The sequence below is a fragment of the Caloenas nicobarica genome, chromosome 1 (assembly GCF_036013445.1).
Source record: "Caloenas nicobarica isolate bCalNic1 chromosome 1, bCalNic1.hap1, whole genome shotgun sequence".
Taxonomy (NCBI): Eukaryota; Metazoa; Chordata; class Aves; order Columbiformes; family Columbidae; genus Caloenas; species Caloenas nicobarica.
The window spans coordinates 84,302,035-84,329,471 of NC_088245.1; the positions used below are offsets into that span (position 1 = coordinate 84,302,035).

General features: G+C 50.2%; 2 long non-coding RNA genes across 3 annotated transcripts; one reads left to right on the plus strand and one right to left on the minus strand.

Moving 5' to 3' along the window:
• Positions 1-223: 223 nt before the first annotated feature.
• Positions 224-27,098, minus strand: LOC135988026 (uncharacterized). 2 transcript variants are annotated; one of them, XR_010606102.1, is made up of 3 exons: positions 26,802-27,098; positions 6,879-7,002; positions 224-2,158 (listed from the first exon to the last, which is right to left on the minus strand). It is a non-coding gene; the product is annotated as an uncharacterized LOC135988026 (long non-coding RNA). The 2 variants fall into 2 exon arrangements; XR_010606103.1 differs by having other exon boundaries at positions 6,879-7,005.
• On the plus strand, positions 10,713-24,067 carry LOC135988022 (uncharacterized). The gene is made up of 4 exons (XR_010606101.1): positions 10,713-10,840; positions 11,999-12,111; positions 14,576-14,744; positions 22,146-24,067. It is a non-coding gene; the product is annotated as an uncharacterized LOC135988022 (long non-coding RNA).
• Positions 27,099-27,437: the final 339 nt, after the last annotated feature.

Consider the following 27,437-nt stretch of genomic DNA (forward strand, 5'->3'; position numbering starts at 1 on the left):
GCCCAACTCTGCCTCGCCTGCCCGAGCCCAAGACCTCCCGCTGCTGCCAGCTGCCTGCTCGGGCCTCGGAGCAAGTGATACCGAAAAGTCGGCAAAAAGACTCCTTAACACTGTTTTGAAAGTGTTAAAAAGCAGGCACTCCTATTGCAGCGCATTGGATACTCGGAGGATCGTTCCTCTAATCAGGCATGCGCATGATTTGCACTTCTTGGTATTTATTACTTATACCTACTGCATATTCTTTTGTTTCCACTGCTTATTTAATGCATTAAGCATACATTATTTGATAACCCCGCCTTTAGCCAAAGTCCAACTTTGGTATTTGAGGCTCTCCCTCAGGGGTGTCTAGTGGTCCCCAATGTTCTTCGCAGCCTGGTGCACCCCCTGTCAGCTTCTTGACCTCATTTCTTGAGCATGCACATTGTCATTTTGTGCTGCTACTCAGCAAACGTCACGTAGCTCTTTCTTCATTTAGTGGAACATTGCGCTTTCCCAGCTTGCAAGCCGAGGACATCCTGCTTTGCCTCATGTCCAGTCGCTATCGAGCTATCGTTTCTCTGTTAGGTTTCTGTTACATTAGGCCTAGTCTTGCTACATTAGGCCAAGGGGTTTCTAAAAGATTTTCGCTGCTCTTATCAAGTCCTCCCTTTTCTTGAAACTTGTTCATGTAGAACATGTCTCATAATTATTAGTTTCTATAATTTCTGTACTGGAGTTGGAAACAGTTATCACTGCACCACCTAAAACAGTGAGCTGCAAGGCAGGCTAGAATGCGAACTGCAAGAATGTGTATCGTGATTGCAAATAGATATTTAACCAATTTAAGTTTCGTAGCTACGAATTTGTTGTCTTCTAAATTTCCTCAGATCCTTTGATGGTGTCATCTGGGTTAACTTTGTGCAAAATTTGTGTTTGCTGCCGTATTTGCTGTACATCAGGAGAAACTCTTGCACTGTGGTCTGTGTGTGCACAACAGCTGGTGTTAATGACTGTGCATACTCCTCCTTGTGAGGCTGAAGGTAGATCTGGAGCCATCCTGTTTTGCATAACTACTTGTGATAAGCTGGTGGCTTCTTCTTGTACAGCTAAGAGAGCATCTACAGCTCGATTGTCTGTGCTTTCTGTGGTGGCTGAGATATTGACTTATGTTTTCTCTAATTCATTTACTCTAAGCCAAGGTAAAAACTTCTTACAAAACTATGAAATCTGGTGGGTTGCTCAGCTATGGCATTTATGACTCATTTGGCATGTGTCACCTAGGTTCTTAAACATGAGCCCAACGGGCTCCAATTTTTGCCAATTCCTCCGATATCCGGTACTAAAGCTCGCAGGGTAAAAGACCCTTCCATCCGTAAGGCAGCACCTTCTGCGCAGCTTGTCCACAGAGTCAATACCGCCATACTGTGCTATTAGGGACCGGCCATCTGAAATTTTGAGCCATGGATCCGACAGTAAAATTTTTGCACAATTTGTTGTATTGCCGACTTCTGCTGAGCAGTTTAGGCCTGTGGTATCTCCGCTCACACACTCTGTACACAGGAATAGTTATAGGGTAATTCCACAGGTACTTGCACACTGATTGGTAGGTCATCTTTCTCTGGATTATTTCTCAAGGAAGTTACGCTTTTTATCCAGTCTCCTGTTTCCCTTACATCTGAGAAGGGCATTCCAATTGTATCTATCCCTGTCTCTTTACTAGCATACTCTGGCATGTGCCTGCAGATCCAGCAATGACATCTATTGCTTGGGAGATAGTTTGGACCAACTTTAAATGTGTGTTCTTATCCCAAGGTGCTATCCAAACCCCCCAACTCTCTAGAGAAACAATGCTAATAATAAGATAATCTCTCGCTTTCATTTTGGTAGAAGACCCTCTTTGTCAATCGAAGCTTGAAGGGATGTGTGTTCTCTGAGACCCAACGGGCTACTGCATTGTTTGCTCTCGAATAATGAACCCAAGATTTTATACTATCCAGCTTCAATGCTGTGAAAGTTGGTCAGGAGCACTTCATATGATCCTTTCCACTCAGGCTGCAAAGTTTCGGGGTCCCAGCCTCTGAGGTACGTCCAGTCTCCTGGCTTGAAATGGTGAGCCGGAACTTTGAGTCCAGTTGGTCTCGAGGTCGTGACGAGCCGCTGCAGATCCTGTAGTGTTTTACTCAAAGACAGAAGACAGAGATTGAGGTCAACACCCCCTTTAACATGCATGTCTCCAGGGACATGTGCTATTTGGTAAGGTCGCTCACACAGCAGTTCAGAGGGCTAACTTGAAGGATGCCCCTGGGCTGGATTCTTATTCTGAGAAGAGCTGTTGGGAGGACTTGCGCCCAGGTCAGGGAAGTTTCTTGACATATCTTAACTGTAGCTTGAAAGCCTAATTCATTCGTTGCACCTTGCCACTTGGCTGTGCTGGGTATGGAGTATGCAATTCCCATTGTATCCCTAGGGCTCTACTCACTTGATTGACCACATCTGCAACACATTGTGATGCATGGTCTGAGGACAGCCCTACTCTGCCTTGCTGCTGCCTTTGTGGCCCAGGTCAGGCTTTCCTAGCGCATGCAAGATTTGGATGGACTTGGGGGTGGGCAGGAGGGCAGCGGCCCAGAGGGCTCCCCTCCTGCGGTGCTGCCGGGGTGTCCCTGGCTGTGTGGCTGCCGGGGGCCGGGGAGGCGAGAGCAAGAGGGCCAAGCGGGCGGCAGCCAGTGCAGGCTGGTGAGCGGCAAGGAGGAGAGGCGAAGGGCTTTGGGCGCTTGGTGGCGGGCCAGGGGGGGCTGAGGCGAGGGCGAGAGAGCGAGGCAGGGGCGCGGGGGGGCAGGAAAAGGGCGGGGTGGGGATCGAACCGGGTGCCCTGCGGACCAGCGTCCCGCGACCTGGCCGCTCCTCTACCGCGATCCCCACCGCCGGGGGGCGCCACAGCGCCCCCTACAAACCTCGACCCGCCCGCCCAAACACACACACACACACACACACCCACCCCCACTCAGCCCACCGCAGCCCCGAGCCTTCCTGCCCGCTGCTTCCCCTCCCTCCCTGTGCCCAACTCTGCCTCGCCTGCCCGAGCCCAAGACTTTATACTCATTTGCCACCATCCTCTTGATGCTGCTCGTATGCCCAATCATCCTGTACATACCAGGAATTCATTTGTCCAGGACATCTGCTTTCTAGCTGAGTTTTAGTTACAATTTGCCAATCTTCTCCACATAAGATCATTGCTTGCTTTTCTTGACAAACTTGCTGGATCTTTTCCCAATTTTGCAATACCTTGGCCAAGGGCGTCCCCTTTTCTATACCGAGTTTATTTCACATCACTCAGAAAAATCACTCAGGGAGACCCTCCCGTTGAGTCACGAGGTTCAGAAAGGACCCCCTTGCTTTCTAAACTCGACCCCCACTTATGTGCGGTTTCAGCTGATCAGGCCACGCGCTTTGTACTCATACATTAAGGATTCATAGTCCCATGTCTCTCAATCATTCCCCCCTGCTGGGGTCAGGTGCCAGATCAGTTGTAAGAACAACGTTCCTCCTTCAGTGGCTCCTCCTTTCAATTTCCTCCACTCCTTGTTTTTACTTTTGTTGTTTTGGAATTATTTTATGATACGGTCTCGTAGGTGGCTTCAAGCCTAGACAATATGATTTCGCACTTTTGTTCGTGACTTACGTATTTAGTATTGTTCTCCCTGTTCTTTTAGCAGCATCATTTTATCAGAGTACAGCGGTGGCCCTAAAGGCATTTTCTTTGCTAGAGCCGTCTCGATAGCGCATGGAACACGTCCTCGGACACAGAATGCCCCCGACCACCAAATCTGGCTGAAGCTTAGTTTCCTTCCAGGATTTGACCAGGACCCAATTTCTGGGCTGAAACTTGGGAGCTGCAGACTCTAATGGCAGAGATTGTGCTAGAAGCCCTTGGTGCTTGAGAGAAGCTAGAAAAGAAGACAAGCCGAGCAGATATATTTTTTGAGAAACATATCCTTAGTTTCGAACTGTGGGGGTCCAGTATTTCTGCCCAGGTATGGTAGCCCAAAGAGCATTTCATAAGGCGAAACTCCTATATCCTTGTGAGAAGCAGTTCTGGTTCTCCCTAGGGCTAGAGGTAGACATCTAGTCCAGGGTAATCTAGTTTCTAATACTAATTTTGACAATTGCTTCTTTGAGATCTGGTCGAGGTGTTTCTACAAGAGCTTGGACCCATTCAGGGTCTACTAATTTTTCCTTTTAATATGAATCCTAAATATTTTATTTCTTTCTGACACAGCTGAAGCTTAGAAAAAGATTCACGCTGATCTTTTTTTTTGCTAAATGTAAGGAACATTTAATGAAGGAATGTTGTTTTTACAAAACTAAGGAGCTGGTGCCTGACCCCAGCTGGGGGGAAGGACCGAGACACATCTGGCTATGAATCCTTATTGTAAAACAAAGCCTCTTCAAACTCATCCCGCAATGCATGCTGATACCTGTATTTAATCTAGGGGGAAGGGTAGCCAAAGAGCCAGGAACCCATATTTTAATTAGATCGATAAGGGGAAGGGCACCGTTCGAATGAGATGAATGAAATACGTAAACTGAGGCAGGCGTCGGGTAGTCGGTAAACCCTGCAGTACCCAACCAATGGGGAACAGGGGAGCGAAACTGCGGCCGGGATTTGGGGGGATATAGGCAGGGGCTTTTTGCCTTATTATGTGTGCCTACCTTCAGGTAGAACACCCGACCTTGCAAAATCGTTATTAAAATATACTTTGCTGAGAGACCCTGCCTGGGCCCATTATACTTGCAAGGTAAGTGTTTCCTACACTGGGGCGATACATAGATAAACAGAGTATCCTTCAATCAATCTTTGTTTGAGTCAGCTGTCCCAGCTGTGTCCCCTCTGCCAGCTCCCTGGCCCCCCAGCCCACTTGCTGACAGGACGGTGTGAGAGGCAGAACTGGCCTCCACTCTTTGCAAACGTTGCTCAACAATAATGAAAACATCTCTGATCTGTTTTTAGCATAAATCCAAAACATAGTCCCATACTAGCTACCATAAAGAGAATTAACTCCACCCCAGCCAAACCCAACACAAACTTCTTGGTAATGTCTTTCAAATTTTCTCCTTGTCACCCCTCCCCCCCAGGCAATAACTGTGTTTCCACACCTAGAGCCCGTAAAAGATCTCTCCCTAATAAATATGCTGGGGACTCTTCCACTAATACCAACCTTCCCCATACACTTTTAATTCCTATAGTCACAAACAGGAGTTTATTCAGAATTCTCTCTCCTTCCCTCTGCTACCCACTTAATTACAACTCTACCTTCGGTCGGTCTTAGATCTCTTTAGGATAAAATTTAAAAGGGATAGGGTAGTTTCCGTATCTACTAAAAATTCGGTGTCATGGCCTCCTGCTTTACCAGTTATGTGCCCTTTTGCCATTTAAACAAGTTTCCCCACATGAAAAAAAAAAAACCCACAAACAAAACCCACAAAACACACAAACAAAAAAAACCCCCAAACCACAACCCACAAACATTTTCAGCCCCTCTGATTTTCCAAGGTCTATTGAGTTTTCCTCCTTCAGTCATTGCGAATGGTTGCCACCTTAGGGGTAAATATTCCAGATTTCCACAAAAATAGCATTCTGTTTTCTCTCAATCTTTCCCTTTTATCACCTGTCTTCACTCTAAATCCTCCAGATTTTCTTTTCTTTTCTTTTTTTTTTTTTTAATTTTCCCCTCCAATCTTTGTCTCTCACGTGCAAATTTCTAGCTAAAGCTGCTGCTACAAACCAATCTCCTGTTCCATCTTTCTTTCATTAGTTCAACTTTTTGCTTCTCTTCCGGACCATCATAAACAAACACAGCCACACTCAGAATTTTTGCAAATTCCTCTTCCCAGCCTGGCACATGCTCACTGAAATACTTCCATAGACCCACAACCACACTTGCTACCAGTTCATTACAAAGCCTTCCAAAATCTTCCCCAGTCGACGCTGGGGTGCTGCTCTGGCTTCTGTCTACATTCCCGCGCTTCCGTTCAATTTACTCTGATCTCCTCAAAAGCTCTAATCACTTTTATCAGATTTTTTTTTAACCACTGTTTGGCAATTTTCTCCATTTGTTTGATTATTATCATCTCAATTAGAATCACCTTGAGGCCAGGCAGTCCAATCTCCCCCTGTCTGTAGGGCTAATTCCACATTCTGCTTAGTTATCTTTCTGGACCGGCCAACTCTCTCAATAAGAGGATAACATCGGCTCAGGATGGATTGTATCCCGAAAAAAAATATTAGAAAATAAAGATCCACATCAGTCCCCATCTTCCCTTAACGTACGGGTTTGATTTCCTCACAGAACCAAATCCCCAGGGTCCCAGAGCTGGTGGCTACATACATGTAACACTGGAGGGGAGAAGAGCATTTCATACCCCTATCCACAGAATCACAGAATGTTAGGGATTGGAAGGGACCTCAAAAGGTCATCTAGTCCAATCCCCCAATTCTTCCCCTACACAAACACACACACACGCTCCCCTGCCGGCTGCATTGGAAAACAACTTGGGCAATCCCAGGGTAAAGCCCAACAAAGGCAGTAAGGACAGCAAAGACAGTTGGGAAGGGAATCAAGAAGCGACACACAGGGAGGAGCGTAGGATGCTGCAGAGACCAGCTCCACAGGCGCCTTAGTTAACTTACACACAACTGCAGCTAAAATTCTTTCTCAAGGATTTCATACTCGTTTCCAACCATCCTCTTTATGGTGGTTTTTCCTTTATCCTCCCTAGGCCTGGCATTTTTCCTTTCTATTTCCCATTCTGAGTCCTGAGGCTTCTCCTTCCGCCTCGTCCCTCCTCTCAGAACGCCCCCGGCCACCAAGGTAGCACTTAACAGTCTGTTTTCTTACCTTGGTCCGTGCACAGAGCTGCCCGGTCGCTCGTATCGTGCCCCCCACTTTTTCCTTTATCCTCTCCCCTGTGGTTTGCAGGGATCCGCCTTCTTCCATACAGCCTCGGGCTTTCTGTCCGGCCCTGCTGGAGTCCCCACCGACCATTCAGAAGACCATTGAAATCAACGGGGCCCCCGCGCCTTCCCGTCCTTTGGCGATAGGGACCCCCGAGATGACGACGTCGAATCTCGGACGAGCCCCCAGACTTGTAGGAAACGACCATGTTGCCAATAGAATAGGCTCAGGCAGGATCTCTCAGCAAAGCATATTTTACTAACGCTTTTGCAAAACGGAGTGTTCTACCTAAAAGTTAGCAATAGGGCAAAAAGCCCTGCTTACATCCCCCCCCAAATGCCGGCCGCAAATGCCCTGCCCTGTTCCCCACGAGCTGGGTACTGCAGGGTTTACGCACTGCCCGACGCCTGCCTCAGTTTCCACGATTCATTCATGTAATCCTAACAAGCCCCTTCCCCTGATCGATCTCTTTAAAAGATGGGCTCCTGGCTAGCCTTCCCTCTAGATTTACTTGTTTTTTAAATGCAGGAACCAGTTTGCATGGCAGGATTAGCTGGAAGAGATTTGGTTTCTGTGAAGGATTCCTAGTGTGCTGTCTCTCGGTCCTTCCCCCCGCTGGGCTCAGGTGCCAGATGAGCTGCAAAAACAACATTCCTCCTGGAAGGGCTCCTTGCAGGGCTCCGGCAAAGGCGAGAGAGCGAGGCAGGGGCGCGGGGGGGCAGGAAAAGGGCGGGGTGGGGATCGAACCGGGTGCCCTGCGGACCAGCGTCCCGCGACCTGGCCGCTCCTCTACCGCGATCCCCACCGCCGGGGGGCGCCACAGCGCCCCCTACAAACCTCGACCCGCCCGCTCAGGCCCGAGCAGGCAGCTGGCAGCAGCGGGAGGTCTTGGGCTCGGGCAGGCGAGGCAGAGTTGGGCGCAGGGAGGGACGGAGGGAGGGGGAGCAGCGGGCAGGGGAGCGGGGAGGAAGGCTCGGGGCCGGGGGGGGGCGGGTGGGGGAGTGTGTGTTTGGGCGGGGGGGCAGGTGGGGTTGTAGCGGGGCTGCAGGTGGTGTGCAGAGGGGGAGGAAGGGGGGACAGGGCCGGGGGGCTCGAGGCTGTTGTTTGTGTGCGGGAGGAGCATTTGGGGCTGTGAGGCGGGCGGTGTCGGCGTGGCGCGCTGGTGGGAGGCAGCGAGGCGGTGGGTGCCCCCCGGGCTGGGCGGGCGGGTCGAGGTTTGCAGGGGGCGCTGTGGCCCCTCCCGAGCTCTCCCACAGCCCCAGCCTCAGCACAGCAGCCCCGGGCCGGGCGGGCGGGCGCGCAGGGCGCTGTGAGGCCTATAGGGGGCGCCGTGCGTTCCCCGGCCGTGGGATCTCGCTGGAGGAGCGGCCAGGTCGCCGGAGAGCGGTCCGGAAGGTACCTGGTTCGATCCCCGCTTTTCCCACCGCCCTCAGCGCCCCCCACCCAAAGGTATCACTAGGAAAGGCTGACCTGCACCGCAAAGGCAGCAGCAAGGGTCGCCAGGCCTGTGGGCGCAGGTGGAATCCCACAGCATCTTCACTCCTCAAGTTCTCGCCAGAGGTGGCGGCTGGAAGAAGGTCCCGCTTCCCAATTTCCGGCGTTACCTCGGCCCCGCGTGAGCCCCGAAGCCGCAGCCACCACCGGAGTTGATGCAAATCCTGCATTTTTCACGCGGTAAAGCAGCAGCTCCTCCCGTTCCGCGGTGCCGGTTGCCGAGCGGCATCCGCCGGGCTCCGACCCCGCAGCGACGCGGCGGCCGCGGCCTCTCAGTGGCTGCTCCCGGCAAAGCGGCGGCGGCGGGACGCCCGAGCGGAGTTTGTGGCTGCGCGGTCTGAGAGCGGAGCTGGGGCGCCGCGGCTGCCTCGGGCCGCACGAAGTCCCTGCTCCCGGCAGCCACGCAGTCCCGGGCGGCCAAGACCCGCCCAACGCGGCGCTGCCGCAGCGCGGGCTGGAGGTGCGAGCGGCGCCGGGTCGGGTCGGGGTTCCCGGGCCGCAGCGGCAGCGGGCCGGCGCGGCGGGGCCTGTGCGGGCAGCCGTGGTGTCCCCTCGGGCCTGTGGGCACGGGTGGCCTTTTCGGGCCCCGGCCTCGGCTGGCTTCTCGCCACCCCGCCGCTGGCTGCGACTTGCAGTGACTTGCACCTGTCTGTAGAAGAAGCACATACATCACACTAATTGTTCTACTGACCTTGTGTGCTTGGTGAGTAGAACCTCTGTGTTAGATAACACAGGCCTGTGAGAAACTCCAGGCACCGTATCCCTATGTCTGAGATTCCTGCTTTGTTGTGGGAAAGAGCGGGAGGCTGCGCCGGCCTGAAGCCTTGAAATGCAGGCGAGCTCAGCAGGCCCAGCGATCTTCCAGCAGGGCTGAACTCACCAGCGCCTGCGTCCCCGCTTGTGTCACCTCTGCCTGGCAGCTCAGGTGCGACTTCGGAGACCCCCCAGTGGAGAGGTAACTGAAACAAAACTTGCTCTTTGCAATGCATTCGTGGCCTCTGGCTCTTCTTGCGACGTGCCTGCGTATGTGTACACGGGGACACTGGCCCGGTGCCGGCGGGCAGGGGAGCTGGTGGCCGTTTCGGTATCTAGCCGCATCCCCAGAGTATCACTGTGTACTTCGTTGTAGTGGTTTACGGTGTTTGTGTGCGCTCATGGAGGTGTGCAACGTGTTTACATGGACGTAGGCGAAGCACATAGTGTGCCCTTTGGGGAACTTTTTCCATCTTCCCGAAATTCTGACCGACCAGGATCATCTCCTTCCACATCTTTAACAATGGAGCTTGACCCGTCAGCTGGTCTTGTGTTGGGCGTTTGCCAGTTTCATGCAACACGTAATGAAAGGCGTTTGCTGCTGAGGGGGGTCTGAGCTCCAGGTAGAGCCTTGTGTACAACCTCGGCCTGGGCACCACGGTGCGGTGAGGGATGGACACGTGGACTGAATGGCTTCATCTGCCAGGTACCTTGTTCAGATGCAGATTTACTTGTTCATTGCTCAAACATCAATATTAGAGTTAGTGTTCAGCTGAGTTTTCTCCTGTGTCCATTGTAAAGAGATCTACAGGGAAATGCAAAACAACATTATGTTCCTCTATTATGCAAGTGTAACTCGTGCCTGCCTGTACTGATGGGCAGGTGTGTCATTTTCAGCATCTTCTTACAGAGGCTTCCCTGAACTTGGGTTCTATCTTCTCGTCTCAAGCAGAGAGTGCTCCGAAAGCTCCTGTTACAGCCTGTCCTTCGTGCGCCTTTGGGTTCCTGTCCGTGTCTGTGGAAAGCAGGCTGTTGGGCGGAGCTGAAGGCTCATTGTGAAATGTTTGTGTGTGAGAAATCCGTTTGGTTGTTCTTTCAAAATAAACAAATCCTATCATTTACCTATACTATATGTAGGAAGAGTAACCTGATATTAATTCTGTTCAGTGTGTGAAGAAATACAAAGTGTTCCTCTGCTAGAGCTATGAGATCAAGAAGAATGCTTTTACTATGGATGCTGTCAGCAAGCAAGCAAAGGCAGCTCCAGTATGTTATAAATGATCACAAGGTAAACTTGGTACTTTCCGAGAGAAAGGGAAATACATCCACGGGAATGAAAACCAGATTTTTTCAACTTTTTTTTTTGTAGTGCATGTCCTTTTAGAGTGGCACATCCTCAGTTTGTCCAACAGGGCAAAATCTATTTAATATGACTCTGTGCTTGGATGTTTTTGTTAAATGCTTTGTTGCAGTTGAGTAATTAAGGTTGTTTTTCTCCCCTCATCTCCAGGTTATCTCTGGACTGAAGCTTACACCATTATTTGCTTCAAACCAGATTCTACCAAGTGAATGTCTCAGTTGCCTGGTAGAACTCCTTGGGGACACCAATATAACCCCATCTCTCGCCTTGTCTGTGGCTACTTTGCTACCACAGCTGGGTAAGGTTTGCATCTGAACTTTTTATCTTTGGTCAGGGAAAGGGAAGACAAGACAGGTGCAGATTCTGTGGCATGGGTGATGAACCTCTTGGGAAAAGCAGCAGGTGAGACAGACAGAGTGTTTGGAGCGGAGTGCTCGGCCGAGCCAACTGGCAGTACGTACAAGGCCAGATAAGATGTTGAGTCACCGTGAGAGGCAGATTTGAAGTCGCCTCTGTGAAATGGCAACGATCGTGCTTGTCACGAGTGTTTGCTGGGCAGCAGTTTGGGCTTTGCAGTGGCCTGGGCCTGTGTGCATCAAGCTTCCCAATTCGGAAATAGTTTGTAGTGCCTCTAACTTGTTTCCTGAGATGCATTTTGTACCCATTTCACGGAATTGGGACTTCATTGTTTAGGGAGCTCTGTGCTCACAAGAACCTACATATGTAGGTTACCCGTACAGGGGAAAAATTGATCGCTTCACTGTCTAGTTTCTCATAATGTGTGAGTGCTTATTCAAGATTTGAGTCCTTTTTGATGACCTCCTGTTTATCTGCTCTGGTTCCTGGAGACTTTAGCCTCTTTGAGCTTCTTTCAGGTTTTTGAAACAGTTACTTTTTAAATTATAGTGGTTGCTGGGGTCCGTAACTACCTTCTCCAACCTGCTGGGTCGGGAAAGTTTTAAGAATTAGTCCCTCTCCAACTGATCTGGCGCTTTACCTGTCATCCTTGTTTGCTACGTCTTTTTCAGGGCTCCCTAAGCAGAACCGGCTTTTTTTGTTTAACTCTTCCTACATAACCCTATCAAGGTGTCAGTTTTAGTCTACTTGCCCACTCTAGTGTGAAGCAAGAAAGGGAGAGAATTGATTTTAAGCTTTTAAAGCCTTTCAAGTGCAGGTTTTGTGGTCTCAAACAGAACTACAACTTTGTAGGTAGGAGGTAGGCCATTCCTTCGGTGTTCAAGCCTCTGGAGGAAAAGCATTAGTGTTTCAGTTAACCCCAAGTTGGGAAGTAAGGTAGAGATGCAAGTGCATAGGAGCTGTGATTTATTTGTAGCTGTTTGTGAAACAGACGTGAAAAACTGGTCAAAGACTTTGGCTTCTGCTTAGATTGGGAGCTAATACAACAGCTGCCTTTGCTGTTTGACAGGGATTTTTGTTACCAATTCTTAAATTCCAGCTTTAGACAGTGAGACTAGAGAAGCTCTTCAGGATACCTACAATCTGACCAGCGTGCTGGCAGGAGTGGTTCATCGAAGCTCTACTAATGTCAGTGGCCCAGTCGTATCACAGGTAACAGGAACTAATGCTTAACTATGTTTGTCTACTCTTAGGTAGTGTCTATTATGCTGCATGCATGTTAGAACCCTTTAGAAGCTCCATCTGAAATAGTGTGTTGGTCTTAGCTGTGTATGTTGTTTGCTAGACGCGGCTAGTAGGACAGCATTTTAATGCTGCATAGAGTTCTTTGTACTCTTTCTTTAATCGTGCTTGAGCTTCTCACCTGCTCTAATTGAAACGAATGTATTTTAATATGCACAGGTTTCCTCATATGGGGCTCTGAGCTTTCAGCAAGTACTTGCTGGCTGCCTGTGGTCGCATCTCTTTTCTGAGAGGGAGGGAAGACAGAAAATGAATTTGCCAGCAGTTCTGTTGCCCTTGATCTGTGGAAAACGAGTCAGGCATCCGGTAAAGGACACTTTTGTCACAGTTTGTGTATTTGTCCAGGCACCTGGAGTAGGAGAAGACTAAGGGCTCCAGGTGACTTGCCAGTCAGTGGGAGAGATTTTGTAGTCACCAAGTAGATCCAATTATAAGACCTTTAATTTCTTATGTCACATGTTTATATGATGAGATTTGGTTTCAGCTGCTATCCTGTGCTGTGATTTTTGTCATAATTGTGCATATTAACTTTATATTAACTCAATTACGTTGAGTGCTGAAAGTATGCTGTATGAAAGACTTATCTAGCATTAGACCTGTTGGCAGTCTTTACAGCAAACTTGTTTTCCTCTAAGCCAGGGGTGTCAAACTCATTTTCAGTGAGGGACACTTCAGCCTTGCGGTTGCCTTCAAAGGGCCAAACGTAATTTTAGGACTCTAGAAATGTGACTACTCCTACATGTACACAGTCCTAAAATTACATTTGCTATGAATGAGTTTGGCATTTTTACTCCAAAGTAAACAGAGATTTTTCTTTGAAAACCATGTTGTTACAGCCTGTCGAATGCAGTGGTTGTGGGACTATCAGTGACTGGATATTAATTGCCTCTTAGCCCACCCCCATGCCCCCGGGAGCTGTCAAAGAGAAGCAGCAGGGGAAGATTCATGCTTGTCATCAGGAACAGACTTATGTTAGATTAAAATGAGTTTTGTGCAAGGCTCCTTGTAAGAGATCTAGTGACTCTTAAAAGCACCTGCGATAAAGGACCTTTGATAGTGCTGGTGCCTGATAGACTTTTTTTTACAGATGTGCTCAGTTAAAAACCGCCCACACTATGGGGATTGCAATCTGAATTTTGCCTGGCTTGGCAGAATGGTGCCTAGTTAAAAAACAAAACAACTCCCCCCTCCCACCACAGAAACAAAATGGAGTCCCCCAAGCACCCCACCCTCAAGCCCCAAATTCTTGTAACTAATTTCTGGATGCTTTAATAAAAAGTCTTTGTTTGACTTTCTGGACTTTTTGATTCAATCCACAGAACACGAGGTAATGATACCGTGGTTAGGACTCCTGGCGAATCTCTTGTCATCACAACTTACCCGTTCAAACTAAGATAAAATCTTTGGGAAGAGTTTTGGTTTTGTGGCACGAGTCTGGCTTGAGGGCAAGAGAGTCACTGGACTCAGGGGAATCACCTTCGTATTTCTTATGCTCGTTTCCGTGGGACCAATAACCCCGACCTGCGTGTTCTCCAGAGTTGGGGGTTGTTTCTCCTGTACTGGAGAAAATAACCAGTAGAACAGGCGGTTGGGTGTTCTCTTTCCTTCTCTACGTTTCTGTGTTGTTGCACTAGCTTGTGTCAGGCATTCCGTTTCTGCAGCTGTTCTCTGCAAACGAAGGATGACTTTAACATTTGAGCGTTCTTCCTTCGATAATCTGGATGTTGTTAACACAGGAGGACTGTAGTTGGATTTTTGGTAAGCTGCCTGAGCTTTGGCCGACAAAGAGCTCAGTCTATGAAAAGATAAATCGATAAAGTGCCACTGATCTTGATGCCAGGCCAGGACCCTTGAATACTCATAGACATCCATGCCTGAGCTGCTCAGTTCCTCTCTCCTCATGAATCAGTGCAAAGGTAACTTAAGATTCAATTCAGAAATGCCAAGTAATCTACACGGCACTGAATGTGACACTGTTTACCTCGGAAGAAAGGAGGGGGAAGGGGAAGGAGGAGCTATTGTCAGACCTGAGCACTGAGTAGAGAAGGGTTGGGGGTCAATTTCCCGTGGTTCTTTTCTATTGGAGACATAAGCAAAATGACTTTCTCATCTTTCTTTAAAATAATGATGGCACTTCTTGGCTTATTCTTTTTTTCCATTTTTCCTTATACAAGTTCAACACAGACTTTAGGCACTGACATCCACACCAGTGTGGTGCAGTAGAAGGCTAAAATAGATTTCCTAGAGAACCCTGCGCTCTGTCACCAGGGGGAAGTCGGTAATGCCGTCCCTCTTCAACACACCTGAGCCCAGATTTTGAACTGCTCTTCTGTGTTTGCAGTTGCAGACAAACGTTTCTTTCCTTTCATTGCAGACTTCTGAAGGTGTTCCAAAGAGGATCTTCAGAAAATTGCAGGATTCAATATACACTTACGAAAAGCCAAATCAAGGACGGATAACAAACCTCCGCTACCCAGTAATGAAACCGAAGACTTCACAAAGAGGCCAAAGGTTCAAGTCAGGAAAGGACGACATCTAGGAAGGTGAGAAATATAGCCCTGCCTTAGTGGGTTTGGGGTTTTTTTTTGAAACGACTGCATTGACAGGTGTGAGGTGAATAGTTGCTAGGTGTCCTCAGAGACCAGCTTGCATGGGCAGCAGTTCGATGTCCTTGTCTCTCACGTTCACTGGACATCCATAAATCCAAGGGTCCAGATGGGATGCACCCGTGGGTGCTGAGGGAGTAGGCTGAAGTCATTGCTAGGCCAGTCTCCATCATCTTTGCTAAGTTGTGGGGAACGGGAGAGGTGCCTGAGGACTGGAGGAAAGCAAATGTCACTCCCATCTTCAAAAAGGGCAAGAAGGAGGACCCGCGTAACTATAGACCGGTCAGCCTCACCTCCATCCTCGGGAAGGTGATGGAACAACTCATCCTTGGCGCCGTCTGAAGGCATATCAAGGATAAGTGGGTCATTAGGGACAGTCAACATGGCTTCACCAAGGGGAAGTCATGCTTAACCAACCTCATAGGCTTTTATGAGGACATAACCAGGTAGACAGATGATGGCAAAGCAGGGGATGTGGTCTATCTTGATTTCAGTAAAGCATTTGGCACAGTCTCCGACAGCATCCTCGCAGCTAAATTGAGGAAGTGTGGTCTGGATGATGGAGTAGTGAGGTGGACTGGGAACTGGCTGAAGGAAAGAAGCCAGAGAGTTGTGGTCAATGGGACAGAGCCTAGCTGGAGGCCTGTATCTAGTGGAGTCCCTCAAGGGTCGGTACTGGGACCAGTACTATACAGTATATTCATCAATGGCTTGGATGAGGGAATAGAGTGACTGTCAGCAAGTTTGCTGATGACACCCAACTGGGAGGAGTGGCCAACGCGCCAGAAGGCTGTGCTGCCATCCAGCGAGACCTGGACAGGCTGGAGAGTTGGGCGGGGGAGAGTTTAATGAAATGTAACAAAGGCAAGTGTAGAGTCTTCCATGTGGGCAGGAACAAGCCCAGGTTCCAGTATAAGTTGGGGAAGGACCTGTTAGAGAGCAGTGTAGGGAAAAGGGACCTGGGGGTCCTGGTGGACAGCAGGATGACCATGAGCCAGCACTGTGCCCTTGTGGCCAGGAAGGCCAACGGCATCCTGGGGTGTATGAGAAGGGGGGTGGTTAGCAGGTCGAGAGAGGTTCTCCTCCCCCTCTATTCTGCCCTGGTGAGACCGCATCTGGAATATTGTGTCCGGTTCTGGGCCCCTCAGCTCGAGAAGGACAGGGAGCTGTTAGAGAGAGTCCAGCGCAGAGCCACGAAGATCATGAAGGGAGGGGAGCATCTGCCTTATGAGGAAAGGCTGAGGGAGCTGGGTCTCTTGAGCTTGGAGGAGACTGAGGGGTGACCTCATTAATGTTTATAAATATGTAAAGGGTGAGTGTCAGGAGGATGGAGCCAGGCTGTTCTCGGTGACAGCCAGTGATAAGACAAGGGGCAATGGGTGCAAAGTGGAACACAGGAAGTTCCACTTAAATTTGAGAAGAAACTTCTTTATAATGAGGGGGACGCGGCACTGGAACAGGCTGCCCAGGGAGGTTGTGGAGTCTCCTTCTCTGGAGACATTCCAAACCCGCCTGGACGCCTTCCTGTGTAGCCTCATCTGGGTGTTCCTGCTCCGGCGGGGGGATTGGACTGGATGATCTTTCGAGGTCTCTTCCAATCCCCAGCATTCTGTGATTGTGTTTCTTAATCTGATGTCTCTCAGTCCTTCCCCCGCGATGGGCTCAGGTGCCAAATGAGTTGCAAAAACAACATTCTTCATTCAGTGATGCCTTACAGTGCACAGGGGAAGGGAAGAGAAGAATACAGGTGTGCGGCACGGGTTTGTGGGTGGGAAAAGCGGGGATCGAACCAGGTACGTTCCGGACCGCTCTCCGGCGACCTGGCCGCTCCTCCAGCGAGATCCCACGGCCGGGGAACGCACGGCGCCCCCTATAGGCCTCACAGCGCCCTGCGCGCCCGCCCGCCCGGCCCGGGGCTGCTGTGCTGAGGCTGGGGCTGTGGGAGAGCTCGGGAGGGGCCACAGCGCCCCCTGCAAACCTCGACCCGCCCGCCCAGCCCGGGGGGCACCCACCGCCTCGCTGCCTCCCACCAGCGCGCCACGCCGACACCGCCCGCCTCACAGCCCCAAATGCTCCTCCCGCACACAAACAACAGCCTCGAGCCCCCCGGCCCTGTCCCCCCTTCCTCCCCCTCTGCACACCACCTGCAGCCCCGCTACAACCCCACCTGCCCCCCCGCCCAAACACACACTCCCCCACCCGCCCCCCCCCGGCCCCGAGCCTTCCTCCCCGCTCCCCTGCCCGCTGCTCCCCCTCCCTCCGTCCCTCCCTGCGCCCAACTCTGCCTCGCCTGCCCGAGCCCAAGACCTCCCGCTGCTGCCAGCTGCCTGCTCGGGCCTGAGCGGGCGGGTCGAGGTTTGTAGGGGGCGCTGTGGCGCCCCCCGGCGGTGGGGATCGCGGTAGAGGAGCGGCCAGGTCGCGGGACGCTGGTCCGCAGGGCACCCGGTTCGATCCCCACCCCGCCCTTTTCCTGCCCCCCCGCGCCCCTGCCTCGCTCTCTCGCCTTTGCCGGAGCCCTGCAAGGAGCCCTTCCAGGAGGAATGTTGTTTTTGCAGCTCATCTGGCACCTGAGCCCAGCGGGGGGAAGGACTGAGAGACAGCACACTAGGAATCCTTCACAGAAACCAACTCTCTTCCAGCTAATCCTGCCATGCAAACTGGTTCCTGCATTTAAAAAACAAGTTAATCTAGACGGAAGGCTAACCAGGAGCCCATCTTTTAAAGAGATCGATCAGGGGAAGGGGCTTGTTAGGATTACATGAATGAATCATGGAAACTGAGGCATGCGTCGGGCAGTGCGTAAACCCTGCAGTACCCAGCTCGTGGGGAACAGGGCAGGGCATTTGCGGCCGGCATTTGGGGGGGGATGTAAGCAGGGCTTTTTGCCCTATTGCTAACTTTTAGGTAGAACACTCCGTTTTGCAAAAGCGTTAGTAAAATATGCTTTGCTGAGAGATCCTGCCTGAGCCTATTCCCGTACGATAAGGGAAGATGGGGACTGATGTGGATCTTTATTTTCTAATATTTTTTTTCGGGATACAATCCATCCTGAGCCGATGTTAACCTCTTACTGAGAGAGGTGGCCGGTCCAGAAAGATAATTAAGCAGAATGTGGAATTAGCCCCACAGGCAGGGGGAGATTGGACTGCCTGGCCTCAAGGTGATTGTAATTGAGATTATAATAATCAAACAAATGGAGAAAATTGCCAAACAGTGGTTAAAAAAAAATCTGATAAAAGTGATTAGAGCTTTTGAGGAGATAATAGTAAATTGAACGGAAGCGCGGGAATGTAGACAGAAGCCAGAGCAGCACCCCAGCGTCGACCGGGGAAGATTTTGGAAGGCTTTGTAATGAACTCGTAGCAAGTGTGGTTGTGGGTCTATGGAAGTATTTCAGTGAGCATGTGCCAGGCTGGGAAGAGGAATTTGCAAAAATTCTGAGTGTGGCTGTGTTTGTTTATGATGGTCCGGAAGAGAAGCAAAAAGTTGAACTAATGAAAGAAAGATGGAACAGGAGATTGGTTTGTAACAGCAGCTTTAGCTAGAAATTTGCAAGTGAGAGACAAAGATTGGAGGGGAAAATTTAAAAAAAAAAAAAAAGAAAAGAAAACCTGGAGGATTTAGAGTGAAGACAGGTGATAAAAGGGAAAGATTGAGAGAAAACAGAATGCTATTTTTGTGGAAATCTGGAATATTTACCCCTAAGGTGGCAACCATTCACAATGACTGAAGGAGGAAAACTCTATTAATAGACTTTGGAAAATCAGAGGGGCTGAAAATGTTTGTGGGTTGTGGTTTGGGGTTTTTTTTTGCTTGTGTGTTTTGCTTGTGGGTTTTTTTTTTCATGTGGGGAAACTTGTTTAAACGGCAAAAGGGCACATAACTGGTAAAGCAGGAGGCCATGACACCGAATTTTTAGTAGATACGGAAACTACCCTATCCCTTTTAAATGTTATCCTAAAGAGATCTAAGACCGACCGAAGGTAGAGTTGTAATTAAGTGGGTAGCAGAGGGAAGGAGAGAGAATTCTGAATAAACTCCTGTTTGTGACTATAGAATTAAAAGTGTATGGGGAAGGTTTGTATTAGTGGAAGAGTCCCCAGCTTATTTATTAGGGAGAGATCTTTTACGGGCTCTAGGTGTGGAAACACAGTTATTGCCTGGGGGGGAGGGGTGACAAGGAGAAAATTTGAAAGACATTACCAAGAAGTTTGTGTTGGGTTTGGCTGGGGTGGAGTTAATTCTCTTTATGGTAGCTAGTATGGGACTATGTTTTGGATTTATGCTAAAAACAGATACAGAGATGTTTTCATTATTGTTGAGCAACGTTTGCAAAGAGTGGAGGCCAGTTCTGCCTCTCACACCGTCCTGTCAGCAAGTGGGCTGGGGGGCCAGGGAGCTGGCAGAGGGGACACAGCTGGGACAGCTGACCCAAACAAAGATTGATTGAAGGATACTCTGTTTATCTATGTATCGCTCTAGTGTAGGAAACACTTACCTTGCAAATATAATGGGCCCAGGCAGGGTCTCTCAGCAAAGTATATTTTAATAACGATTTTGCAAGGTCGGGTGTTCTACCTGAAGGTAGCCACACATAATAAGGCAAAAAGCCCCTGCCTATATCCCCCCAAATCCCGGCCGCAGTTTCGCTCCCCTGTTCCCCATTGGTTGGGTACTGCAGGGTTTACCGACTACCCGACGCCTGCCTCAGTTTACATATTTCATTCATCTCATTCGAACGGTGCCCTTCCCCTTATCGATCTAATTAAAATATGGGTTCCTGGCTCTTTGGCTACCCTTCCCCCTAGATTAAATACAGGTATCAGCATGCATTCCGGGATGAGTTTGAAGAGGCTTTGTTTTACACTAAGGATTCATAGCCAGATGTGTCTCGGTCCTTCCCCCCAGCTGGGGTCAGGCACCAGCTCCTTAGTTTTGTAAAAACAACATTCCTTCGTTAAATGTTCCTTACATTTAGCAAAAAAAAAGATCAGCGTGAATCTTTTTCTAAGCTTCAGCTGTGTCAGAAAGAAATAAAATATTTAGGATTCATATTAAAAGGAAAAATTAGTAGACCCTGAATGGGTCCAAGCTCTTGTAGAAACACCTCAACCAGATCTCAAAGAAGCAATTGTCAAAATTAGTATTAGAAACTAGATTACCCTGGACTAGATGTCTACCTCTAGCCCTAGGGAGAACCAGAACTGCTTCTCACAAGGATATAGGAGTTTCGCCTTCTGAAATGCTCTTTGGGCTACCATACCTGGGCAGAAATACTGGACCCCCACAGTTCGAAACTAAGGATATGTTTCTCAAAAACTATATGCTCGGCTTGTCTTCTTTTCTAGCTTCTCTCAAGCACCAAGGGCTTCTAGCACAAACTCTGCCATTAGAGTGTGCAGCTCACAAGTTTCAGCCCGGAAATTGGGTCCTGGTCAAATCCTGGAAGGAAACTAAGCTTCAGCCAGATTTGGTGGTCGGGGGCATTCTGTGTCCGAGGACGTGTTCCATGCGCTATCGAGACGGCTCTAGCAAAGAAAATGCCTTTAGGGCCACCGCTGTACTCTGATAAAATGATGCTGCTAAAAGAACAGGGAGAACAATACTAAATACGTAAGTCACGAACAAAAGTGCGAAATCATATTGTCTAGGCTTGAAGCCACCTACGAGACCGTATCATAAAATAATTCCAAAACAACAAAAGTAAAAACAAGGAGTGGAGGAAATTGAAAGGAGGAGCCACTGAAGGAGGAACGTTGTTCTTACAACTGATCTGGCACCTGACCCCAGCAGGGGGGAATGATTGAGAGACATGGGACTATGAATCCTTAATGTATGAGTACAAAGCGCGTGGCCTGATCAGCTGAAACCACACATAAGTGGGGTTCGAGTTTAGAAAGCAAGGGGGTCCTTTCTGAACCTCGTGACTCAACGGGAGGGTCTCCCTGAGTGATTTTTCTGAGTGATGTGAAATAAACTCGGTATAGAAAAGGGGACGCCCTTGGCCAAGGTATTGCAAAATTGGGAAAAGATCCAGCAAGTTTGTCAAGAAAAGCATGCAATGATCTTATGTGGAGAAGATAGGCAAATTGTAACTAAAACTCTGCTAGAAAGCAGATGTCCTGGACAAATGAATTCCTGGTATGTACAGGATGATTGGGCATACGAGCAGCATCAAGAGGATGGTGGCAAATGAGTATAAAGTCTTGGGCTCGGGCAGGCGAGGCAGAGTTGGGCACAGGGAGGGAGGGGGAGCAGCAGGCAGGAAGGCTCGGGGCTGCGGTGGGCTGAGTGGGTAGACACCCACTCAGTGGGTGCGTGTGTGTGGGTGTGTGCGTGCGTGTGTTTGGGCGGGGGGGCAGGTGGGGTTGTAGCGGGGCTCAGGTGGTGTGCAGAGGGGGAGGAAGCGGGGACAGGGCCGGGGGGCTCGAGGATGTTGTTTGTGTGCGGGAGGAGCATTTGGGGCTGTGAGGCGGGCGGTGTCGGCGTGGCGTGCTGGTGGGAGGCAGCGAGGCGGTGGGTGCCCCCCGGGTTGGGCGGGCGGGTCGAGGTTTGTAGGGGGCGCTGTGGCGCCCCCCGGCGGTGGGGATCGCGGTAGAGGAGCGGCCAGGTCGCGGGACGCTGGTCCGCAGGGCACCCGGTTCGATCCCCACCCCGCCCTTTTCCTGCCCCCCCGCGCCCCTGCCTCGCTCTCTCGCTCTCGCCTCAGCCCCCCCTGGCCCGCCACCAAGCGCCCAAAGCCCTTCGCCTCTCCTCCTTGCCGCTCACCAGCCTGCACTGGCTGCCGCCCGCTTGGCCCTCTTGCTCTCGCCTCCCCGGCCCCCGGCAGCCACACAGCCAGGGACACCCCGGCAGCACCGCAGGAGGGGAGCCCTCTGGGCCGCTGCCCTCCTGCCCACCCCCAAGTCCATCCAAATCTTGCATGCGCTAGGAAAGCCTGACCTGGGCCACAAAGGCAGCAGCAAGGCAGAGTAGGGCTGTCCTCAGACCATGCATCACAATGTGTTGCAGATGTGGTCAATCAAGTGAGTAGAGCCCTAGGGATACAATGGGAATTGCATACTCCATACCCAGCACAGCCAAGTGGCAAGGTGCAATGAATGAATTAGGCTTTCAAGCTACAGTTAAGATATGTCAAGAAACTTCCCTGACCTGGGCGCAAGTCCTCCCAACAGCCCTTCTCAGAATAAGAATCCAGCCCAGGGGCATCCTTCAAGTTAGCCCTCTGAACTGCTGTGTGAGCGACCTTACCAAATAGCACATGTCCCTGGAGACATGCATGTTAAAGGGGGTGTTGACCTCAATCTCTGTCTTCTGTCTTTGAGTAAAACTCTACAGGATCTGCAGCGGCTCGTCACGACCTCGAGACCAACTGGACTCAAAGTTCCGGCTCACCATTTCAAGCCAGGAGACTGGACGTACCTCAGAGGCTGGGACCCCGAAACTTTGCAGCCTGAGTGGAAAGGATCATATGAAGTGCTCCTGACCAACTTTCACAGCATTGAAGCTGGATAGTATAAAATCTTGGGTTCATTATTCGAGAGCAAACAATGCAGTAGCCCGTTGGGTCTCAGAGAACACACATCCCTTCAAGCTTCGATTGACAAAGAGGGTCTTCTACCAAAATGAAAGCGAGAGATTATCTTATTATTAGCATTGTTTCTCTAGAGAGTTGGGGGGTTTGGATAGCACCTTGGGATAAGAACACACATTTAAAGTTGGTCCAAACTATCTCCCAAGCAATAGATGTCATTGCTGGATCTGCAGGCACATGCCAGAGTATGCTAGTAAAGAGACAGGGATAGATACAATTGGAATGCCCTTCTCAGATGTAAGGGAAACAGGAGACTGGATAAAAAGCGTAACTTCCTTGAGAAATAATCCAGAGAAAGATGACCTACCAATCAGTGTGCAAGTACCTGTGGAATTACCCTATAACTATTCCTGTGTACAGAGTGTGTGAGCGGAGATACCACAGGCCTAAACTGCTCAGCAGAAGTCGGCAATACAACAAATTGTGCAAAAATTTTACTGTCGGATCCATGGCTCAAAATTTCAGATGGCCGGTCCCTAATAGCACAGTATGGCGGTATTGACTCTGTGGACAAGCTGCGCAGAAGGTGCTGCCTTACGGATGGAAGGGTCTTTTACCCTGCGAGCTTTAGTACCGGATATCGGAGGAATTGGCAAAAATTGGAGCCCGTTGGGCTCATGTTTAAGAACCTAGGTGACACATGCCAAATGAGTCATAAATGCCATAGCTGAGCAACCCACCAGATTTCATAGTTTTGTAAGAAGTTTTTACCTTGGCTTAGAGTAAATGAATTAGAGAAAACATAAGTCAATATCTCAGCCACCACAGAAAGCACAGACAATCGAGCTGTAGATGCTCTCTTAGCTGTACAAGAAGAAGCCACCAGCTTATCACAAGTAGTTATGCAAAACAGGATGGCTCCAGATCTACCTTCAGCCTCACAAGGAGGAGTATGCACAGTCATTAACACCAGCTGTTGTGCACACACAGACCACAGTGCAAGAGTTTCTCCTGATGTACAGCAAATACGGCAGCAAACACAAATTTTGCACAAAGTTAACCCAGATGACACCATCAAAGGATCTGAGGAAATTTAGAAGACAACAAATTCGTAGCTACGAAACTTAAATTGGTTAAATATCTATTTGCAATCACGATACACATTCTTGCAGTTCGCATTCTAGCCTGCCTTGCAGCTCACTGTTTTAGGTGGTGCAGTGATAACTGTTTCCAACTCCAGTACAGAAATTATAGAAACTAATAATTATGAGACATGTTCTACATGAACAAGTTTCAAGAAAAGGGAGGACTTGATAAGAGCAGCGAAAATCTTTTAGAAACCCCTTGGCCTAATGTAGCAAGACTAGGCCTAATGTAACAGAAACCTAACAGAGAAACGATAGCTCGATAGCGACTGGACATGAGGCAAAGCAGGATGTCCTCCGCTTGCAAGCTGGGAAAGCGCAATGTTCCACTAAATGAAGAAAGAGCTACGTGACGTTTGCTGAGTAGCAGCACAAAATGACAATGTGCATGCTCAAGAAATGAGGTCAAGAAGCTGACAGGGGGTGCACCAGGCTGCGAAGAACATTGGGGACCACTAGACACCCCTGAGGGAGAGCCTCAAATACCAAAGTTGGACTTTGGCTAAAGGCGGGGTTATCAAATAATGTATGCTTAATGCATTAAATAAGCAGTGGAAACAAAAGAATATGCAGTAGGTATAAGTAATAAATACCAAGAAGTGCAAATCATGCGCATGCCTGATTAGAGGAACGATCCTCCGAGTATCCAATGCGCTGCAATAGGAGTGCCTGCTTTTTAACACTTTCAAAACAGTGTTAAGGAGTCTTTTTGCCGACTTTTCGGTATCACTTGCTCCGAGGCCCGAGCAGGCAGCTGGCAGCAGCGGGAGGTCTTGGGCTCGGGCAGGCGAGGCAGAGTTGGGCGCAGGGAGGGACGGAGGGAGGGGGAGCAGCGGGCAGGGGAGCGGGGAGGAAGGCTCGGGGCCGGGGGGGGGCGGGTGGGGGAGTGTGTGTTTGGGCGGGGGGGCAGGTGGGGTTGTAGCGGGGCTGCAGGTGGTGTGCAGAGGGGGAGGAAGTGGGGAAAAACGGGGACGAGAGGCTGTTGTTTGTGTGCGGGAGGAGCATTTGGGGCTGTGAGGCGGGCGGTGTCGGCGTGGCGCGCTGGTGTGAGGCAGCGAGGCGGTGGGTGCCCCCCGGGCTGGGCGGGCGGGTCGAGGTTTGCAGGGGGCGCTGTGGCCCCTCCCGAGCTCTCCCACAGCCCCAGCCTCAGCACAGCAGCCCCGGGCCGGGCGGGCGGGCGCGCAGGGCGCTGTGAGGCCTATAGGGGGCGCCGTGCGTTCCCCGGCCGTGGGATCTCGCTGGAGGAGCGGCCAGGTCGCCGGAGAGCGGTCCGGAACGTACCTGGTTCGATCCCCGCTTTTCCAACCCACAAACCCGCCGGCCCCGCGCACCTGCCTCGCTCTCTCGCCTTCGCCTGAGCCCTGCAAGGAGCTAGTGAGGGAGGAATGTTGCTTTGGCAACTGATTTGGCACCCGAGCCCCGCAGGGGGGAACGACTGAGAGACATCAGACTAGGAATCACAGAATGGCAGCGATTGGAAGGGACCTCGAAAGGTCATCCAGTCCAATCCCCTCGCCGGAGCAGGAACACCCAGATGAGGCTACACAGGAAGGCGTCCAGGCGGGTTTGGAATGTCTCCAGAGGAGACTCCACAACCTCCCTGGGCAGCCTGTTCCAGTGCCGCGTCCCCCTCATTGTGAAGAAGTTTCTTCTCAAATTTAAGTGGAACCTCCTGTGTTCCACTTTGCACCCATTGCCCCTTGTCTTATCACTGGTTGTCACCGAGAAGAGCCTGGCTCCATCCTCCTGACACTCACCCTTTACATATTTATAAACATTAATGAGGTCACCCCTCAGTCTCCTCCAAGCTCAAGAGACCCAGCTCCCTCAGCCTTTCCTCATAAGGCAGATGCTCTGCTCCCTTCATGATCTTCGTGGCTCTGCGCTGGACTCTCTCCAACAGCTCCCTGTCCTTCTCGAGCTGAGGGGCCCAGAACCGGACACAATATTCCAGATGCGGTCTCACCATGGCACAATAGAGGGGGAGGAGAACCTCTCTCGACCTGCTAACCACCCCCCTTCTCATACACCCCAGGATGCCATTGGCCTTCCTGGCCACAAGGGCACAGTGCTGGCTCATGGTCATCCTGCTGTCCACCAGGACCCCCAGGTCCCTTTTCCCTACACTGCTCTCTAACAGGTCCTTCCCCAACTTATACTGGAACCTGGGCTTGTTCCTGCCCACATGCAAGACTCTACACTTGCCCTTGTTACATTTCATTAAACTCTCCCCCGCCCAACTCTCCAGCCTGTCCAGGTCTCGCTGGATGGCAGCACAGCCTTCTGGGGCGTCAGCCACTCCTCCCAGTTTGGTGTCATCAGCAAACTTGCTGACAGTCACTCTATTCCCTCATCCAAGCCATTGATGAATATACTGTATAGTACTGGTCCCAGTACCGACCCTTGAGGGACTCCACTAGATACAGGCCTCCAGCTAGGCTCTGTCCCATTGACCACAACTCTCTGGCTTCTTTCCTTCAGCCAGTTCCCACTCCACATCACTACTCCATCATCCAGACCACACTTCCTCAGTTTAGCTGCGAGGATGCTGTCGGAGACTGTGCCAAATGCTTTACTGAAATCAAGAGAGACCACATCCCCTGCTTTGCCATCATCTGTCCACCTGGTTATGTCCTCATAAAAGCCTATGAGGTTGGTTAAGCATGACTTCCCCTTGGTGAAGCCATGTTGACTGTCCCTAATGACCCACTTATCCTTGATATGCCTTCAGACGGCGCCAAGGATGAGTTGTTCCATCACCTTCCCGAGGATGGAGGTGAGGCTGACCGGTCTATAGTTACGCGGGTCCTCCTTCTTGCCCTTTTTGAAGACGGGAGTGACATTTGCTTTCCTCCAGTCCTCAGGCACCTCTCCCGTTCCCCACGACTTAGCAAAGATGATGGAGACTGGCCTAGCAATGACTTCAGCCTACTCCCTCAGCACCCGCGGGTGCATCCCATCATGACCCTTGGATTTATGGATGTCCAGATTGCTTAATCGGTCCTTCACCCAGGCCCTCAGCCTTCCCTAGCCTGGAAGCACCAACACCCATGAAGGAGTGAGCTGTGAGCAATGTCCTGCTTTGCCTTCAGTGTCTCTCCCAATTTTAACTTGCAAATTTGTAGTGGATGAGGGTGTATAACTGCGAGCTGGGGATAACTGTTTTCCAGTGAACGTGAGAGACAAGGACATCGAACTGCTGCCCATGCAAGCTGGTCTCCGAGGACACCTAGCAACTATTCACCTCACACCTGTCAATGCAGTCGTTTCAAAAAAAAAAACCCAAACCCACTAAGGCAGGGCTATATTTCTCACCTTCCTAGATGTCGTCCTTTCCTGACTTGAACCTTTGGCCTCTTTGTGAGGCCTTCGGTTTCATTACTGGGTAGCAGAGGTTTGTTATCGGTCCTTGATTTGGCTTTTCCTAAGTGTATATTGAATCCTGCAATTTTCTGAAGATCCTCTTTGGAACACCTTCAGAAGTCTGCAATGAAAGGAAAGAAACGTTTGTCTGCAACTGCAAACACAGAAGAGCAGTTCAAAATCTGGGCTCAGGTGTGTTGAAGAGGGACGGCATTACCGACTTCCCCCTGGTGACAGAGCGCAGGGTTCTCTAGGAAATCTATTTTAGCCTTCTACTGCACCACACTGGTGTGGATGTCAATGCCTAAAGTCTGTGTTGAACTTGTATAAGGAAAAATGGAAAAAAAGAATAAGCCAAGAAGTGCCATCATTATTTTAAAGAAAGATGAGAAAGTCATTTTGCTTATGTCTCCAATAGAAAAGAACCACGGGAAATTGACCCCCAACCCTTCTCTACTCAGTGCTCAGATCTGACAATAGCTCCTCCTTCCCCGTCCCCCTCCTTTCTTCCGAGGTAAACAGTGTCACATTCAGTGCCATGTAGATTACTTGGCATTTCTGAACTGAATCTTAAGTTACCTTTGCACT